General features: G+C 39.4%; 1 protein-coding gene across 3 annotated transcripts in view; it reads right to left on the reverse strand.

Annotated features, from left to right (window-relative positions):
- Positions 1-21,829, reverse strand: part of coro7 (coronin 7) — a 173,905-nt gene that overhangs the window by 80,282 nt on the left and 71,794 nt on the right. The window lies entirely within an intron of this gene.

The following is a 21,829-nucleotide window of genomic DNA, read 5'->3' on the forward strand; positions in this document are numbered from 1 at the left end:
CCTTTATGGAGAAAGCCTGAGGTAAAAAGGGGATTTTTTATTAAAACCAAACAATTGCCAAATCTAATAGGTGCAGTTTTACCTCCATCTACGTCACTGGACTGAACATAATGAGGATTGTTTGTTGTTACACACATCCTTTACTGACCACCCACCTGCTTTACAGGTACATTTGGAAGGGTTTCGCAACAAAAGCTTGCACTACTTCCAAAGTCTGCTTATCTACAACCATCCAGCTGCAATCTGTTGTATATTAAACCCGTTTAACAACACAAACACATAAAACAGCCCACCGCTGTCCAGCACTAATAGCATTTCCATTAGTAATGAGCGCGATCATGTCAAACAATTAAAAACAACAGAAACTCTCACACAGCATTACCTATCGACTCAAACTGAGAGAACAAGACATCAGAGGGAGGCAAATTTGACCAGCGAAACATACAAGCACACGTCAGTCACAGGAGAAACAGGCGGGTCTGCTGTGTCGACGGCAGTGGGTAGCTGAACGTGTGTGTGCGTCTGCTTTCCAGCTTTTCAACAAAAGGTCTCCTTTATTCTGTGATTTTAAGAGAGCTGGTTCTCTGGCTGAACGCCAAAGCCAGACTCAAACTGAGCTGCTCAAAGGGCCTATTGTAGACACCCGAGCTGACTTTTTCAAATTATCTTCCAAAAAATTCCACAGAAAATTACTGCTGAGTAAATATTGTTCTGCTCCTTGTTTTTTTCTTTTTCTCTTTTTGTCATGCCGTTTTCATACTGTTCTAGGGTGATGACGCCAGGGCTTAACATAGATTTGTGTGTCTTAGGAAAAGAGGTTCCTCCTCACATTTGTTTTTCCTGGTTTATGCCTCATTCTTGCCATTAATACCTTACTTTACATACCTACAGGCAAAAACTAGAGTATGAACCTTACCATGTAGACCAGGGTTCCCCAAACTGAGATTTGTGAGAACTACAGGGGGGTTCGGATGTTGATGAAAAGCTAATAATTATTCATATCGAATGTATAATCAAAAATAAATAAATACAGGTTGCACGATTATCACAATATACAGTGTGATTATCAAATCAAAGACTGCAATTGAATTAAATAACTGAATAGTCTGATGCGCTGCATGTTTTATTTATTATTAATAATAATAGTAGTAGTGATAGATGCCGGCATTCACTTTTAAGTTTTAGTTTTTTCAATAACCACGCATAAACAATATTCTCTCAAAAATACAAACATGTACATACATGTTGATAACATATTATGGTAGCCCTGTTTGTGCTAAATAGAGTGTAATTACACCTTTGCCAGTAATTTGTTTATAAGCAACTGAAAAAAGCACAAATGTCAGAGTATGTCAAAACATCTCAAGGACCCCAAAAACACCTTAGACCCCAGAGGGTTAAAGGTCAAATATTTGCCATGATTTATCATGCAATTAAAAATCATACATGGAATTATATATAATATTTACTAATGAAAAAAATTGAAATAATGACCAATAAGTGATATGGTGCTGATGTATTATGCATCCTTAGTCCAGTCCATCTGATATCAATTCAAATTTTTACAGATCATGATTTCCGCAGCTTTTTGTACACTGAAAACCTTCATCTGCCAAACAACCGGCACACCAGCAGTACAACCCGCTCCTGAACAGACTGAACATTTGAGCCACATTAAACAAAGCAAACTGAATCGTACTCCGGAAGATATATTCAAATTGAAGAGAATCTTATTGGTCAAGATAGTTAAAGTAAGTTAATGTAGACTGAAGGCAGAAGGTCTGGACTCCATAGCAGCCTTCATTTGTCAAAGAGGACATCTGACTGACATGTAAAGCAACCAATCACAGTTCGTCATGAAAATGTAATGTCGATGTCCCAAAAATAACCGACCAGCGTGTAAAACTCTTGGACGTATTTTAAAGAGTCTACGCTGCCAACTTCACATTCTTCACATACTTCTGATCCTGAGTTTATTGTCACAGCTGTGCACACGACAGCTTTCTTTTTCCATGAGGGGGTTTGGCATCACAGCGGCTTTGGTTCATTCTTCTCACGTCTCCCAGAAATCTTCTAGAATTCAACCAATCAAATAACGACTTTGTAACTCCTGAAGTGTTTCCAATTTTTCCAAGGTGTGATATCGCTGCAAAACCTTCGAATGCTTGGTGTTTGCTGTTGCAGCGCGCTTTCCGAAACCCTCCACCTTCCCCAGCTCCACCTGTATAGATCTGCTACGAGTAATTCATGTGCGCTATATTGTAAGCATGTCTTACTTGCTCACAACAGCGTGTCATGCATGTATTGGTAATAACCAATAGCAGCAGCAGCAGCGTAGCAGATCTGTGCAGGCCTCAAAAAAGGATCGCCGTCAATGGAGCTAAAGATCGCAGTCTCTAGCGTCTTGCTAGCGTGCCTCTTGAGGCCAGAGGAGTGAGGTTTACACAAACAGCTCTTACTAGCTTGCCTCCGTTACACTCACCCCCCTAAACCTCACTCCCATCCGGGTCACGGCACCAAATGTAACCTGTCCTACTCAACCCGCTTCGAGCGGGATTCAAGCCTTTAGCATCAGCCGCTAGAGCGCCTCTTTAGGCCAGGGGAGTGAGGTTTACACAAACAGCTCTTTCTGGCATACGTTACATATATAACTAATGACAATATAAACTATATCGGTGAGTAATTCCACATAACGAAGGACATAAAAAAAACTACAATTTGTGAAGTCACATTCACTCTAACAGGCTTGGCATCTTTTTTTGTCCATTGCTGTCTGTGAGATTGTTGTTTGATGTTGGATAAGTAGCAGGAAAACAGACCAACGAAATCAGAGGACGGGTTATGTTGGAAGGAAGTGATGGAGAGTCATTTGGGAGATTGTCTTCAGGTCTTATCAGATTTTCTGCAGCAAAACCACACAGGCCAGTTCATCAGCAGTTCAAGTTGTTTTGAAGATATCAAAATCGAAACATCTTTCAAATAAAAATGTTCCCTCATATATATAGCCTAGTGGTTTCTACATAGATTCTTGAGTATCTGAAAGGCGCATGAGCCGTCTGGATTGGCCTCTCACAGGGTTTGAATCCGGCCCGGGGCCAAGGACCACAAGAATGCTGACACTAGCATTGGAGATAGAGAAGACGGGGACCGGGAAGACTGGAATGATGAAGAAAAATAGAGAAAATTAAAGAATAATGATAGAAGAATGTAGTGAACACAGAGCTCATGTGGATATCATGGACCACAAATGTAAGTAGAGTGAAAGAGAAGGATGGAGGGGGATTTAACTGAACAATGGAGAGGAATGAAGAAATGACAGATAACAAACTGGGATACTATTGCTCAAACCTCAGCATTCTGTAGAAACGGGGGGATGAATGCTGGAGATGGGATTGGTGAGATGTCCAATTAGTAGACAAAGGTTTACAAAATGAGCCTCTGAATTAAGAGCATGTCCACATGTGTGTGTGTTAGCCGAGAACTGTATGCATTGAATAAAGAAATCATCGACCCAGTTCACCTGATACCAACATTCGTCTCAGGTGATCCGTGTCACTGCATGTGGATGTCCATCGTGCAGAAAATGTGCCATGAAGTTCATAAGTACAGGCTTTCTAAACTTTTCTGCTTTTCTCTTGAAGCCATTTTTTAAATATATATATATATATATATTTAGTGTTTTATGGCTTTATTTAAAGGGGTCATATAATGGTACATGCACTTTTACAAGTTGATTGTAGTGAAATGTGTGTTGGCAGTGCCTGTACACAACCATCATAAAATGATAAAAATCCATCCAGTGTTTTTGTTTTAATCTCCTTATATGTTTTCCCCTGCCTCAAATCGAGCCGTTCGACCATGTGACGTCACACGGTCAGAAGCCCCTCCCACGATTGTTGATTGACAGCAGCGTTTCAACACAGACCCGCCCTCGCTCGTGAGGGAGCTGTCAATCATAGTCTGGGCGGACCGGCGCGGTCATTGTTGATATGCTGGAGCACTGTCTATGAGCAGAATGGCGTCTAAGCGATTGTGGTGTTCTGTTCTTGGGTGTAATAACGAACACAGCAGTCATTTTAATGTTCCTAAATCCGAACCGCTGAAGACGCAGTGGCTGAGTTTGTTTTCGAAGGGAATATTCCCCACGAGCAACGTCAATGCTCTCATTTTGCGCGAATCATTTCTCAGCAGACTGCTTTATAAACGAGGGTCAGTATAAAGCTGGTTTTGCTAAGAAGCTGCTCATGAAAAAAGGATCGGTACCAGATATTCGTGTTCCTGCTGAACCTCTAGAACAACTGAAGTAAGTGTAACGTTTTATTAAACTTTATATTAATATTTATATTAATCTTTGCAAATCGCTAGCTGCACGCTTCACAATGAATGCGTCTAAGGTTTACACTCAGGGTACATTACGGCATGTTTTCTATGTATGATGTTCTCAATATAATTCATAATCCCACGTTTATACTGAACAACGCGTTATGGTTATTGTGTTATTTTTTAACAAAAACGGTGTACACACAGAACAGAGAGGCGGGGTGAGCAAAGCTCATTATCATTTAAAGTCATATGCACTGAAACGGCGTGCTGAAAACAGAGCTGTTTTTGACCAGGTAAAATAAGTGTTTTCTTACAATACTAATGAGAATTTTTAATTAAAGTATATTACAAACTTTTAATTTAGACCCTAAAGAATCATATTAGCTTGTACAAAAATGGCATTATATGACCCCTTTAATTTTATCATTATTTGCTTTATATGAAAACGTAATTAAATTGGTAACACTTTACAATAAAGTTAGCATTAGTTAAAGCCTTAGGTAACATGAACTAACAATGAACAATACATTTTAGCAATATCGGTTATTGTTTGTTTCTTAATATACTAATACGTTTAAAACATTTCAAGTTGTATAAATTATTAGTTTTGCTGTATTTGCTGTAAAGTTTGTATCCAGCCTCTCACGGAGACTTCAGATGCCCCAACACCTGCGATGAGACGACTCGACGCCTGTGAAGAGACGACTCAACGCCGGCGATATGTTATGCCCTAAATTAATACATGATGATTAACTAACTATATTCTTCTATGTACATTTCTGAAATGCACTTTCTGTAAAGCTGCTTTGAAACAATATGTATTGTGAAAAGCGCTATACAAATAAATTTGAATTGAATTGAATATTATTATGAACAAATATAAATGAACAAATTAAATCAACAATAATAATACAGAAACCAGAATTATCAATTAAAATATTTTATATATTAAATAAATAAATAACTGTAAATTAATTCATTAAAATTATAGATGTATATATATCTATTAGGGCTGTCAGTTAAATGTGTTATTAACGGCGTTAATGCAAACCCATTTTAACGGCGTTAATTTTTTTATCGCGCGATTAACGGTCTTTTTGGCCTAGCAAACTTTGTCGTTTTTTTCACATGCTTTTGCAACAGGACGCGGCATGCGCTGCGCTATGCTATGAAACCCATTCATTTCAATGGCTTGCGCCACGCGAGGACGTTTTGTTGCTTCGTCGACCAAAGCACAAGCAGATCTAGCTAGACCGGAAACAAAACAACAGGCACGCCGCACACACTTGTTTGGGCTTGCGAGCCGGCCAAATAGTTGGTTAACGTTATGTTTTGAGTGGATGACGAGCGCGAGACGCCGAAATGGATGCCAATAAGATTCTGAATGGAAAGTTGACTTTTAAAAAGTTGCCAAATGGTTCCATTGACAAGACCAAAGTGATCTGTGTTTTGTCGTTGTGAACTGAGCTATCACCATCGCAGCACGTCCAGTCTGAAATACCACTTGATGGCCAAGCACACACACACACACAGCTGATGCGAATTTTCCGCCCCCTCGTCAATATCAGGACCTCGTCAGTATTTCTTTCACCCTTTTATTGATGGACAGTGTTACATTGTGTGAGAGATTATTTGCTCCAGGTGAGAATGTTAGTGTGAAATTGAACACAGTATATGCCAATGTTGTTTTCAATAAAAAACATTTGCACAAAGCAAGCCAATCCACTTTTCCATGTTGATAAGAGCATTAAAATGAGAACAAAATAATGGGACAAAAAGAAATCAAGAGACATTTAGAATAGATAAAAATGTGCGATTAATTGCGATTAATCGCGAGTTAACTATGGCATTAATGCGATTAATCGCGATTAAATATTTTAATCGTTTGACAGCACTAATATCTATATATATGTAAAATATGGATGGATGGATGGATGGAGTGATGGATGGATATATGGATGGATGGATACATAATCATCCTGCTAGTCTGCTAGCTAGACAGCTGCTCTCAATCACTAATGCCTGTCAAACATCTTCCACACACAGTAATAAAGGATGCTTTGAGAGCGATTTGCTGGTGTTTGTTGTCAGGATACAGAGAAACACTGCTGGAAAAGGGTGGAATGACTCAAGGAATAAAACCATTACCGGCCCACACGTAATAAAGCTCAGCGCTGCTGCCAACTCGAGGCGTAGTCCATCTCTGAAATCCAAAGCATCAACTTTCCAACGCAACACCCGACTCATACGAGAGCTCACCTGGAGGGCCGCAGCGTGTGTAAAAGTGTGTTAACGCTAGCGTGGGAATGCCAGATCATTCTACAAGCCTGGCTCTCGTTATCAGACATTCGTTCTCAATTTGGTTCCGTGTTTGGCCCAAAACGGAGATCCTTAGATGCACCGTCAACCCGCAGACCGTGCTCTAGAATAAAGACAAGCAAGGAAATACAAGAGTTTCATTTTTCACACATCTGCATCAGCATTATCTCACAGGTTTTCAGAGGTTTAAATGCAAATCAGCACCAGGCGAGATGAAGCAAGCGTGAGCTCATGAAGTTGAACCGAAAACAAATGACACAACCCCATTAGTCAATGTTTATTACGTCTCGCAACCTAATGACCTGGACCTACATCAGCAGAGCCGGCTGTGCCGAGAACAGATTCGGCTTCGGTTCTGGGCGAGGAATGTGTTCTTGGCAGACGAGACATTTAAACATAAGTTAATTATCACTAGCTTCGCCTCAGGGCTGTTAAAGACCACCTGAACAACAAACCCATTTTGTTGTAGTCCAATGCAGGGCTATTAGATATAGTTCACTAAAAGTAAAACTAAAACCATAAAAAAAAACAAGTTAAATATCCATAAAATAACCAATGACTGAAATTAAATATAAAAAACTTAAAGTCCCCCTGCAGTCAATAATTGTATCCCTTAAAACTCATCTTTGATTATCAAAATGACATAAAAAAAAATTGCTGTGAAAATAATTTCTTCATGCCTTATAGCTTGAATGTAACACTCCACTCACTCACTCCAGCTCTGAATACCTGATTCATTCGGTCTTTAAATCCTATATGTTTTTCAACCAGAAACTGATTCAGCTTGATTTTAACCTCAGGAGGACTTTAAACTTATTTTATTTAAGCCATTTGCCAAGGCTTAAGTAAAACTAAAATCAATGCATTAACTAAAGTTAACAAACTGAACCTTGTTGTATGATGTTCCCGTTAAATTAACATCATATTGCAGTACATTTTTCAAATAAACCTCCAAAACACTTTGTTTTACAGCTTGTGTCAGTTGTTACGCGAACAGGCCGGTCTTTGCTAGTGTACAATGTGACCTTATAATTTTTTTTTCATTAACAAATGTTCTAGTCTTGTGAACAATTAATAGACAAAAGAAATGCTGTGAAGGGCAAGAGGATGTGAACTCAACGCCACTACCTACCTTGAATTACAACAAGAAGCCCGAGGACACACATTTTTGCACTGCGGGTGACTTGGAGAACACACACGTGCACACACTTTGTGAAAGTGTAAACACAGGCCTCATAAAGTGGTAAAGCTCAGAGGGGCTCAGAGCGTGACAGTAGGAGCGCGGCCCAAAAACACAGCCTGCAGTCTTCGCTTCTGCTCATGAAAGAACAATATCTCAGCTGTAAGCACAGAGATGATGTGTGTGTGTTCATACTTTACTGTCCCTCACTGACAAAGCTTGAGCGGGATTCAGAAGCAGCTGTCTTGGACCACACAAACACGTCTTTGGTCACCTCAGTCTAAGACGGGACTCACCCGACGGGGAATTACAATGGGTCTGTTCTTCATCTTCCTACTGTGTTCACCTTTAGGTTTCTTTTCTTTGAGTGTCCAACTTGGAAATACAAAAACGCCTGGAGAATGCAAAATCATTGGGGTTGAAAACCAAATACTTGTTATTCAGAACTGGTTTCATTATATATATATATATATATATATATATATATATATATATATATATATATATATAAACTAGAACCAAATGACTTCTGAATCTACAATGTGAAAAGAAAGCACAACCAATTCTCGAACGAACGATTCTTATGACAGTTTTTTTTTTCAGTGAATCAAAAATAGACCACAATCAGATTAGTTTGATTCCTAAATGAATTACTTTTATGAACTGGCTCTCTTTAGTGAATCAAAAACTTGCAGAGTGACCAGTGTAGTCCGATTCCAGAATGAATGACTCTTATGAACCGGTTCTTTTTAGTGAAACAAAAACATACAGTGTGAATGTGAGTCTAATTCCCGAACAAAATGACTCAATTGAGCTGATTCTTTTTAGTGAATCAAAATATACAGTGGGACCAGTGTGGTCTGATTCCCAAACAAATGACTCCTATGAAATGGTTCATTTTAGTGAATCAAAAACATACAGGCTGTGTTCGAAATCCTCTATAACTTCGAAATCCTCCTATACCCTCATTCACTATTCCCTACATTCCACCACTAATATAGTGTTTTATAAAAATCAATGAAACATATTACAACATTATTCATTTCTTTAGTATGTTTATGTAATATATAGTCAATGCTATTGTTGGGGAAAGTTACTGCATTACAATATTGCATTACTTAGTAACTTTTTTATAGAAAGTAATGCGTTAAGTTTCTTTTGCGTTACTTTTTCTCACCTGGGCTGGGCTGGCTTCAGTCTATAAATGGAAAAAACAAAGTAACGTGCGTTACTTATCTGACAAATTACCTCAGCCATTTTCTTGTAAATTTGAAAGTAATGCGTTACTTTACTCATTACTTGGAAAAAAAAGTAATCTGATTACTTAACTCACGTTACTTGTAATGCGTTACACCCAACACTGCAAATATTAAATGTAATTCATGCCTGAAAAGTCACTAAAGATTCATAGGGTGTATTTTAATTCACTAAAAAGATCTGGTTTGTCCATATTTCACACAATTCCACTTACAGTAAGTAATTAGGAAGAGTAATTTTGTTTAAAAATAGACAAAACTGTATCGATTAACAATATTGTTTATCATAGATATTAGATCATAAGAACTTTTCTTAGACATAACTCATGTGAATTGTGGGTTACCATGAGCACACGTGATATACATTTCAAATGCACACAACAGTTAAAGGGATCTTCTAAGATTCAATCATTTTGAGCGAAACAAAGCAGAACAAACTCCGATAACACATCCTTGGGTGGGCCGTAACATCAAATCTAGTTAAATCCCAAACTCAACAAACGCGTCGGCCCTCCCACGCTGCGCTCCTCATAAAGAGCGTCTTATAGCGTGATCCAGGAGGAGACGTGACCTCTGACCGCCGTGACCCCCAGCAAGCGCCATACGACCACTTCATAAACGGGACGTCAGCTCCATACAACAAACAGACGCTCAACATCCAGGCACACGGAGCAGGCGCTAATTCAGAGAGGTGCATGTGCTTGACTTTAATTGCAGGAAGAGTCTGGACATTGACATGCTCTCTAAGTCTGATTCACACTGAGAGCTTGAATGGCAGCTCAGGAAGCACATGACCTTTATGAGATGTTGTCAGGCCAATTAAGAAGCTGTTTAAACCAGCAGAGCCATCAGACCCGAGCACAAGGATGACATTGATGGGGGAGAAAGGAGGAAACAAACGCTAAAAATCATGTAGAAATACAGAAACCCTGTTTTTAAACCTGTAAGTATAAGCTTGTCAGACTTAAAGCGGAAAATGGAAGATTTATTCACCCTCGTCATGTCTTTCCGAACCCTGTATGTAGTTATTTTTTCCATGAAACACAAAAGTAAGAATCTTTACTCCGCTTATTCCCACACAACAATGTATTTTAAGTCTTCTGAAGTCATTTTTGAAATTGCAAAATTCGAAACTAACACGTCATTTTTGCTTCCAACACAAGTGAAAACCAATTCAGTATTGCATCAAACCTGGTCATTTTTAATCTGTAAAAGTACACAATTGTGAATGACATATGACAGTTTAGGAAGATTGTCAGTGAATAATGATTTACGATTTAGTCTCTTCACACAAAGACCAAACGTATCCTTCTGAATCTAGTGTATGAGACATATGGACTACTTATATTGTGTTTTTGGGAGCTTGACAGCTATAGTCAATGTTGAGTGACCTGTCCTTTTATGGAAAAAGAGTAATTTGATTTTTCAAAATGTCTCTTTTTGTGTTCTATGGAAAACCGAACTGATTTAGAAAGAAATGAATGAAAACTTCATTCGTTTGATGCGAAGAGGTTATATAGGGACATGTTAATGGATACGTTATGTGTGTGTGTGTGTATATAAATATATACACACACATTACATAAGATATTAAGACTTGTTTTTAGATAATGTATTTTAATGCAGGTGTAGTTTTGTCTTAATGCACTAGTTAAAAAAAAAGAAAAAAAAAAGTGAAATACAATCTGCCAGTGCAGTGACAAAATGCACTCGTACGAAAATAAGCCTTGATATCGCATGGAGTGTTACTTCTCAAGTAAATGTATCTTGTTTTAAGGAGGACTAATGTAAAACAGTGTGGCCTCGCAGCTAGCACACACCGAACAGTCCTCTCTCGACTATCTCCATCTCTCGAAACATGGCAAAAAGGCCAAAACCGGCCAGTTCCATCCAGTTTTAACAGGGGTTTTGTAAGCATACTCAAGGCCGCACTCCACCAGCCCGCGGCACGGCCTGGCTCAAGAGTGTGTGGTCATCAGACGGGCTGTTCTGATCTGTAATAAGTGAGGCAAATGTGTGGCACCGCACTGCACAAATACCAGCGTCCACCTCGAGCCTGACGCCGCGGGGCCGAGAGGGAGACGCCGAAACACTCCCCTGTGGAAAATGCAGATCAGCCCTAATGCCCCCTGACCACAACAGCTTCTAAATCCATCTCCTGAGAGAGAGAGAAGCACGAGGGAAAGTCAGATCCTCACCACAACATTTTTACCTCTGAAGAGATGTAATTTAAAATGAACCGCGGGAAGGTCAACACTGGAGCTCCTGCAGCCAGGTTTTTTCATTTCCCGTCCTCGCTCACATGGATAGGTGTCTGTTTATTCGGGGCCGCTTCCAGAAAGGTGGTTTTTGCAAAAGTAGGGGTTGAGATAAGTGTCATGTTTGTGCATGCGTGCGCACTCTACGACAGGTTTTTTTTTTCTGCTTTAAAAAGAAGCCTTTCTTTTTTAAACTCTTTTCCATCTTGCTTAAATGGAGGGGCAGTTTTTCTCCGGTGGGCTTCGGGACAGTGTGGTCCCGCCGCCTGCTAGCACACAAGAAGAGTGTTATATAAAGTACAAAAAAGACGTAGCAACACAAGACAGACATTCATAAGTGAGCTAAAGGAGCGCCAGAGCGAAACGGTCGCCGTCTCAGCAAAACGCTTCTCATGGAAGATGAAGAATAAGGGACAGATCAAGCCATGAAAACCTCAGAAGGTCCAGCCAGACAAATGTTAGCATCCTTAACAAAAACTTAATGAAACTGAAGTAAAAATAAAAGCTAACATTCATGGTACAAAAATACAAAATAAAGTACATTTTCATTATACTAATAAAAAATATAAATATAAATTTTTTTAACTAAACTCAAGTACCTTATCATAATAATAATAATAATAATAATATAAATATCTATTTTATTGTAATTTTATTTAATTATATATATTCCATTAAACAAAAATGTCACTGGATAGAAATTACACTAGACTGTGCACAAAAAATGTAAAGGCGTTAAACTAAATATGTTTTACTAGTTAGTGTAGTTAACTTCGGCAGCGATAATTAAAAAAAATAATAATAATTATGAAATTAAACTAGAAATAATAATAATAATAAAAAAAACATTAAAGGAAACTAAATCTAACAATGACGGAAAACTAAACTAAATGTAATAAATATTATTAATAGTGATTATTTATTAATAAATAATAAAAAAACACTTAAAGTCCCTGTAAAGGCAATTTCAAAAAAAAAATCTAAACACTTTATAAATGTTAGAAATGTATTGCTAAAACATATTACAAAGACTGTGAACTGTGAAGTACTGAATTGTGGAGTTAGACCGTTAAACAGTTTTTCACCATTGCTATTTTCCGGATTTTATGGGCGGGGTTAAAACAGGGCTCGATGACGCACTGGAGCCCTTGAGCTCCTGGACACGCCCCTACTTGATGACGCACTGGAGCCCTGAGGCTGGCCGCTCCTAACAATATTATAGAGCAGATTCACATCAGTGTGCCGCTCAATCGCGAGTTACTGTCAGTACTATTATTAGTAACACAGCCTACAGATTGCTAGCTACTAGCTATGCCTTCGTCACGGAAATGCGTACTACCTGGATGCGATCACTGGATCACGTACAAAACAGATCGGTGTCCTTGTTTAAATTTCCGAAAAACGATTACATCAAGAAGAAGTGGATTAATTTTGTGAAGAGCCACCTTGATGGAGAGCTGAGGATCACCGCCAAAACCCGCCTCTGTAAGTGATCATTTTACACGGGATAGTTTTATAAACTTTCGTCGGAGATAACTGTCTGGGATTCACTGATAATCCGCTGTTACTGGTGAATTGGGCCGAACCGACTCCCGCCTCAGCCTTCATCCTCCCGTCGCGCCGACAACTGGTGCAATCATCGGCAGTGCGTGCCCACCGTGCGAGCATCCATTCCGGCTGTAGAGTTGAGTGTGGCGAGTCGACGGTAGCTTTCCCGCGAGTGGGCGTGGTTTCAGCGCAGCCAGTGGACACGCCCCCAGCGTTTGAGGGCAGAGATTACTGCTCATTTTTTCAAGATTTTGATAGCTTATTTTATGTACTTGCTGACTTTTTTTATCATTCAAATTTGGCTGGGTGACTAATAACACATTTTTCTGTGGTGTGACAAACTCAAAACACATACTTAATTTTGACTTTACAGGGACTTTAAAGTTCCCCTGTAGTCAATAATCTTATCCCTTAAACTCATCTTTAATCACCAAAATGACATTCAAGCATTTTTTCCATAGTTTAAAAAAAATGCCTTAAAATAGCTTGAATGTAACTCTACAGCCTCGCCTCATTTAGTATACGCGGTTCTATGAATATGCAAATGAGCCCCGCCTCTAGATCACACGTTGATCTGATTGGTTACAAGGTAGTTTGTGACGTCAGAAACACCAGCGATTTCAAACCGTGTGTTTGAGACTGTCTTTGGTTCACTGCCGTTTTAAGGAGAAAATACTCAGCAATGGTGTTGACTTATGAATTTGCACATGGTTTGTCTTAAAGCATATTAAAAACATCAAATAGACATAAAAAGAATATTAAAACCTTGATTTTAACCACAGGGGGACTTTAACATAAAAAACAAAAATGTAAAACTACATCAACCTTGTTTGGAGAATAAATTCAAATAGTAAATACATAAGAAGAGACATAAGATGCTCGGACAGACCCAAAGCATGATGGACACTGGAAAGCCGCTGAACAGGAGCGAGGACAAAGATCAGACACAGTGGGCGCTTGAGGGATGATGGACTTTGAACAAAACACGCACGTCTCCTGAACAAAGATGTGCAGAAGAGTTAAAGCTCCGGTGTTTTTGTCTGAGTGTGTGTAAAGAGTTCATGAGCACACAGCAGTAGTGAAGCGTGCTAGAGACACACACACACGGCAGCATGACAGTGGGTAATAAAACAGGAGTAAAAACTATAATCATGCTCCAATGTGGATGTTAAGCTGTGATTTGTGCTAGTCTTTGAGCAGAACATTGTGTGTATGTATATTCCCATACATCTATTTTATAGCACAAGTCAGTCTTATAACATTATCAGCACATGGCTGCTGAAATTTAAACCAGCCACATAAAAACACATCAAAAAAACCTAAGTCAAAATGCCAAACACATTAAACATGAAGCTATATTCATATACCAGTGACCATAAGATCCTCAACCACACATATAGCACAAACCAGCTAACTAACTGACTTTTCTGAAAGCTACCATCAAGTTGAAGCCCTTCAATCTCCATTTTAGCATAATGAACAAAACAGAGAGGAAAACTCTTCATGAATGGGCCGCTGCTGTTCTTTCAAAAGCGCCTCTCCACCTTTTCTTTTCATTCTTTGGCTCTCGCCATGAGGAAATTCTTTGGTTTCCCACCCACGTCCCACTTGGATGAAGTTGGGAATCTCATTAAAGTCTCAACTTCTTCCGCTCACCCTCGACGGCAAGCAGGTGATTGACTTACGGCCATTACGCGCGAGGGGCTGAATATATATATAACCACCGCATGGATGTATTGTTCCACATGAAAGTCCAAGCCATCTGAAATCCGCCAAGGAAAAGCACAGTGTGTTGCTCATGTCTGATCTAATGAGCAGTGGAAACAAGAGCATGATGGGCAGGTGTGTCCACAAACGCCCGGGATAAACGCCCGTCAAATCGCTCGAGTAATTGAGCGGCTGTTCTATTGACACTAATGCGTTCCTGTTATTCCACAGACAAATAAACCCCATCACATTCACAGCGCCACCTCGTCGGGGAGCTAAACACAACTTGTTTGCTAATAAACATCTGCTGAATGACATCCAGTGAATGCTGGTGACAGCTTAGGACACGGGAATCATAAAGAAGAAAAAGAAAAAAGACTGAAAGCTGGAAAACTAGCCAGCAAAACGGGCAGCTGCATGTGATTGTGTTTGACGTAACGTTATGGAGACAAATAACAGATGAAAATGAAAAAGTAGCTGGACAATTTCATGGCATCGGGTTTGACGATCTATTAGAGAGCAAATCCACATTATTACCTCCAGATGAGTGGTTCTCGACTGGTCACCAACACAACATGGGTTGCTAGTCTGTTCTGACGTGGACGGTAGGGTAAAACGAGGTTTAATGCAAATAATAAAATGCAAATATAAATAAAAAGCAACTAACCATATGCATAGTTATAGACAGCTAAATGAATAGGCTTTAAAAAGACTTTTCTTGTTGGTGTTCATCCAATCAAACTCATTCAGGTGACACCTAATAAACACAACTAGTCAAATAAATCGAATAAAAAGCTAGTACAAAGAAAATGAATGTAGCTAACTATATATGCTTTTATCGTCAAAAACAATGAAAAAATGACACAGGGTAAAATCAAATAAAACTAAGATCACAGCAGGAAGGATAAACATGATTTGTACACAAAAATGAACTAAAAAGTAGAAAAAAAAAAGATACATTTTCTTATTTAGCCTGTTGTGTTAATTCATTATTTAACAATAGTAATTTATTTATATAAATACACACACACATGCATATATATACTTTCGCAAATGACAAAAAATATTAGGTCTGTGTTGGGTCGCCATTGAAGTCCACTTTACCACTGTGGTTAAAAAAAACTCTTTCTTTCAGCTCTTGAATAGTTTGAAAATGCTAAGTTACATTCAAATCATTTCAACTGATTCAATTATCTTGCTTCATTTTTCCATGTTGCAAACTTTCCAAATTCGATCAAATTTACTCAGGCCTGTATTAATAGAAGTTAGTGGTTGTGTGTGTGTGTGTGTGTGATTAATGTGCCACTCGGTGTTGGCAGCAGTTATTGGCCACTGTAGTCCAGGCAGTGCAGGAAACCATTCACTAATGTGAAACACACTAGTCCTGGTGTCCGTGTGTGGAGGACGGTCGTTCAACACGCAGCTACAATCCATTCAAAACCAAGTTCCAACCCACAGACACTTTGGAAAAAAGACATACAAATGGAAGAGAGGGATATATAGTGGGGACAGAGAAATGCTACTGAAGCTTATATTAACATGTTTTATTATTTTCTAAAATAAAACCAAAATATTAAAAGTCAGATATTTTATTATTATTAAAAAAAAAACAAATATATATATATATATATATATATATATATATATATATATATATATATATATATATATATATATATATATATATATATATATAAAACTTTATTTAAATTAATAATTAAAATTGAATTGATTAATTTTCTAAATTAAACCATAATATAAAAATATATATTTAGTAAAATATATTAGTTTTGTAAAACAATGTAAAATATAATAAAATTGTATTTAATTAATTTCCAAAATAAAGCACAACATCACAATTTATCCATATTTATGTTTTTCATTACAGTGCTTGGTACTTTGATATATAATCCACTAGAAACAGAACAGTAAATGGTTGAATGTCATCATGAAAAGATGTATTCAACACATGGCCATTAACGTCTGTATATGGGGCAACGGGGAGATGCTCGTATACATTAACATTGTAAGACTCTTCAAACACGCTACTACAAATGAGGAAGCTAATACTGTAATCAGTTTAACACGCAGCCAAAACCCAGAAGGAACAATACGAAACAATTCCCACCCAACAAACCAGCATCAGGACAGTTTAAAAAGCCACATAAGAATAACAACAGCTCAATGGATGGAAGGAGGACAAAATTCCTAATTAAAACCATATTTGCAAGAAAAAAAAGGTGGAAAAGGGAGTGTTTTTCTTCTCCTTTTACTTTTTTGTTATTCTTTTTCAAAGGCACAGAAAGGGACCTATTTCACAGACACTTTGAAAATACCTGTGGGACGGATACAAAGACAATGGGGATTTATGGGGGATTTTAACCGCCTGCTGTCAAATATTTCCACATTCATCTTTCAGAAAGGCCCAAGAGCCTTGCGCCCTTTAATTGGAATCCCATTGCGTTTGAGTTGGACTGTGGATTGGAGGTCATCAGGTAAAAAAAAAAAAAGCGCAGACGGGGGGAAAACAAGTGAGTTTTTGACAGCTTACACAAGCTCTAGAGAAAAGATGGAAGCGTGGTACTGTACCACATTTTGGCGGCCCCGCTTTTTCCACCTCAGCCCCATAAACCTTTTCAGACCATGTCTCCAACAAAAAAACGACTCCCCATCACCCCCCAATTGCTGTCAAAGTCTTTATTCTTCCAAACTAAAAGCCTCAAAATGACTAACAGATTCTACTGACCCACCAGTCGGCCTCCAAATCGTGGGCGCTTCACCTCGACACCTGGGATCTGAATCCCGACGTGACCTCCATGACCAGATCCGAGCGTGACCGCAGCACCCGAAAACTCATCCGCTCGCCCGCCCGCTCTGGCTCGATCGACGCAAAGTAGCTCAAAAGAAAATGAACTGACAGCAGAAAAGAGCACCGAGGGAGGAAAATGAAACTACTGTATAGTCGGCCCAACACACGCCAAACGTAAACACAACGTTCCCCCTCTTTTTTGGAGCGCTGGTACTCCGAGTACAGCTGCCGGTAATCCAGGCCTTGCAGTTTCATCTGGGTTTGATTTGGGAAGCGGGAAGGGGGGGCATCTACGCAGCAGAGCGTTTATTAGTGAGGCCCTTCAAACCTGCTGATTAAAGTGCGTTTGGATCGATTACAGCAGATGCCTGAGCGTGCCGGGGCCGGAGCAGAACGAATGGGCAAGTAAAAGTAAACAAACCCCACCCAAGCCCCTGAGACCCTGTTAAACACGCTCAAGACGAAAGACCTGTGGAGATCAGGAGTTGGTATTCTCGCTCGCTTTCAACAGCTACAACACGTCCTCGGTTGAGAAGAAGCTACTGGCTTCCGGTTCTCTAGAGGCCTGTATTGAATACAAAGCTCATACATCTCAAATGCTACACAGTTGGGACACTGATTCATGTGATTGCATGTTAAAGGGATACTCCACTTTTTTTGGAAATAGGCTCATTTTACAACTCCCCCAGAGTTAAACTGTTGAGTTTTACCGTTTTTGAATCCGTTCAGCCGATCTCCGGTTCTGGCGGTACCACTTTTAGCATTGCTTAGCACTTGACTCTTCTGTAGTTACATCATGCACTAAGACCGACGGAAAATGTAAAGTTGCGATTTTCTAGGCTGATATGGCTAGGAACTATACTCTCATTCCTGCGTAATAATCAAGAAACTTTACTGCCGTACCATGAGAGCAGCAGGCGTAATGATATGACGCAGCGCCTGAAAATAGGCTACCTTCCGTCAACACAACGGAACTATTTTCAGGCGCTGCGTCATATCATTACGCCTGCTGCTCTCATGGTACGGCAGTGAAGTTTCTTGATTATTACGCAGGAATGAGAGTATAGTTCCTAGCCATATCAGCCTAGAAAATCGCAGCTTTACATTTTCCGTCGGTCTTAGTGCACGATGTAACTACAGAAGAGTCAAGTTTTAAATAGGAAAAATATCAAAACTCTTTGGTCATTTTTTTTTTAGAAATGCTAATGGTCTTGTCCACTTCAATGATGTATGCTAAGCTATGCTAAAAGTGGTACCGCCAGAACCGGAGATCGGCTGAATGGATTCAAAAACGGTAAAACTCAACAGTTTAACTCTGGGGGAGTTGTAAAATGAGCCTATTTCCAAAAAAAGTGGAGTATCCCTTTAGGAGTATGAATGGATCCATACCCTGTATATTTGTGGATATTTGCAGTTAGCTAGCGAAACTCAAGCCTCCTGCTGAGTTTACGGTTTTTGAGCTACATTCGCAGCAGACCTTCATTTCAGACCAACATTCCCCAAGTCAAGACCACGTATAAGGAACAAACAGCCACTAAACTCAATCAATTACCGGATTGTCCGCCACAAGTTTGTGTCCTAGAGGAAGTGAGTCTACAGAGAGCCCTATAGGGATTGTGAACTACAGTACGCAGTCAATGTTTACTCTAAGGCCCTGTTCACACCTGGTATTAAGATGTGATCCGATCGACCAAAACGCAAGTGGACGAGGCTAAATACAGGTGTAAACGGGGTCTAAAACGTTTTGAGCTTGTCCACTTTCCACCAATTCCAGTTGTAGTCGAAAACACATTCGACCGGATGTTTCGTAGTGTAAACGCTCATGTGGTCGAATCTGTTCGGACAGCCATCTACTCTCCGCCTACTGACCTAACGCGTGAACATTACGGGAAGCGCGCTAGACAGACGGGATTTAAACTTTATCGGCTGGAGACACAAGTTTGGTTTGAAGATGAAAAACGCACCAATCACAATGTTCTCTCACCATTCCTGATTTCTACCACACACTCACCGCGTTCGGCTGGTCTTGCGGCTGTCAGAGCAGAAACGAAAGCTGATGCTCTTCGTATGTTTTCCCGTCTCCGGTCGCATTCATATGTAAATTGCGTGAGCTTATTTTGTCCATTAAAATCGAAAGATCTGAAAAAAACCCATACATTTCCCCTCCCATAGACCCTCCCCTCGAATAAATCAGGACAGAAGTGGTTGAAAGTGGACAAAAGAGACGGATCAAAACACCAGGTGTAAACGTGTAAACTCACAGTTGGACAAAGATACATGCAATTTCGTGTAAGGAGTACGCAAGGATGTGTTTGTGATATTTGTGGATATTTCCAACAACTGTGGACAATTAGCAAGTGAAACTCAAGCCTCCTGCTGAGTTTATGGTTTCTGAGCTACATACGTAGCAGACCTTCATTTAAGACGTACATTCCCCGTAGAAAGACCAACTATAAGGAACAAACAGCCACAAAACAGCATTTCGATTATCAACTGCCTGTCCGGAATAGCCCTCCCTTATGTCCTACTAGAGGAAGTCTCTCTCCAGAGAGCCCAAATGGGATTGTGAACTACCCTGCCAATGTTTACCCAAAAAGCTGGTTGCAATTGAGTGAAGTTTGCTGATTGCACCCGGGCCAGAAGGTCCAATTAAAGTCATTATAATTATGTTTATGAGGTGGGGCAGTGGACGGGGGTGGGGGTGTAGAACGCAACAAGCTCCAATTGAGATTAAAATCAGTTCAATATGGAAAACAATCATGATGACTGTTATCCTCCATTCCAATTAAACCACCCATCCATTAACCCACAAGTCCAACTTCAGCTGTGTGTGTGTGTGTGTGTGTGTATCATGGTACTAGACGAGATTCATATTCATGTACCAAGTACTCCCAGGTACTTCAGAAACATGCCACATGTCCAAAAATGTGTTTCAAAACCTTAAAAATAACATGGTACCTTGTCCAAAAAAAAGAGGTTATTTTTTTAAATAGCTTTTTAGAGTCAAATTTTCGGATCCGGGGCTTTGTATTTGTTTTGACTCTTTGTGCAAACTCCAATTCAACCAGTTCCAAACTATTGCAGAATTACAAACATTACATACTTAATCAGCCTACTTTCCATCCGTTTCCGAGAAACAGCTCATAACAAAAGATCAAGCGTGCCACAATGTTTGGCTGCAAAGTAAATCACAACGCGAAACAGACATGAACCATAAAATCGTTAATAAACAAAGCAAACTAAAGGGTAATTCCTCTTAAGGACTAAGAGCCACAGGAGGGCCGTTACTTGTAGCCATGTTCCTTTATGAACGTAAACAGGTTTAGCAGCATGATCCTGCCTCAACTCACTCATTATTACATTACAGTATAAATCCCAGTCCTATTGCTTTATCAACAAGCAGATATAGCTATCAAACAGGACTGTTAAAGATAGAGTAGGGATCGTTGCTCCAGTAAAACACTAGCAACTTTATAAAGGACGTTTTCTCCCATGCGCAGTCTCAATAAAACATAATAGCATTGTGATTATGTCTTAGAGGTAATAAGGTGATTATCTGGCTGGTATTGCAACGGTAACATTGGCAGTGCCAGAGACCCAGATTACGATCTGAACGGAAGAAGAAGTAGAGCACTAGCATTATCTCTCTTGGCTCGTTACGCTACACATTTATAGATACCAGACCACAGCTGACCTCCTGTTTTTTTTGCTAGCGAGGGGAAGTGGTGATTGCATTTTCCCCCCAATTTACTTCCTGATTCCAGTTTGTCCTGGATCGCAACCAGTCGAGCAATTAAGCGCAGAGAAACTCGGCTCTGAGCCGCCGGTCCTGAAGAATAAAACTAGGGAAATAAAGGGTAAAAAGTGTTGATGCAGGATCAGCTTTCACTACATCCGCTCTGATGTGAACCGAAAAGAACAGATTATGAAAAAGCAGGCGAGTTTTTAACTCTGAAACAGTACTGAACGACGGGAAGAGGAATAGATGGTGGACGAGAGGGAAAACGCAAACAGGGAAAGACATTCGGAAAGGTGAGAATAAGGCTCTCGCTCACATCTGGTGGCCATGAGTTTTTAAAGACAACTGACCATCCATTATAATCACCATCATTTGGAGTCAATTCAGCCAAACATAAGTAGATGAGAAAAGTGTCTCTGAAATAGTCATATATATATACACACATCAAAAAAGTTATGAGACGTGAGGATTTATGCCCCAATGCTCACTTTAGAAAATGGGCCAAGAAATTGAATAAACACATTACAGGATACTGGAACTACTTTGAAAAAATAAACTGACCGGAGTTTACAGGCATGATGAGTTTTGAAAACTATCTTTATGCAACTATGAGTTGTTTCATGCTATGCTCAGGAGTTACTATAAATTAAATAACAAAAAAATTAATTAAAATGAATACAATTAAATTAC

This window comes from Rhinichthys klamathensis, unplaced genomic scaffold (assembly GCF_029890125.1).
Source record: "Rhinichthys klamathensis goyatoka isolate OS25496 unplaced genomic scaffold, OSU_Roscu_1.1 h1tg000185l_1, whole genome shotgun sequence".
Classification (NCBI taxonomy): domain Eukaryota; kingdom Metazoa; phylum Chordata; class Actinopteri; order Cypriniformes; family Leuciscidae; genus Rhinichthys; species Rhinichthys klamathensis.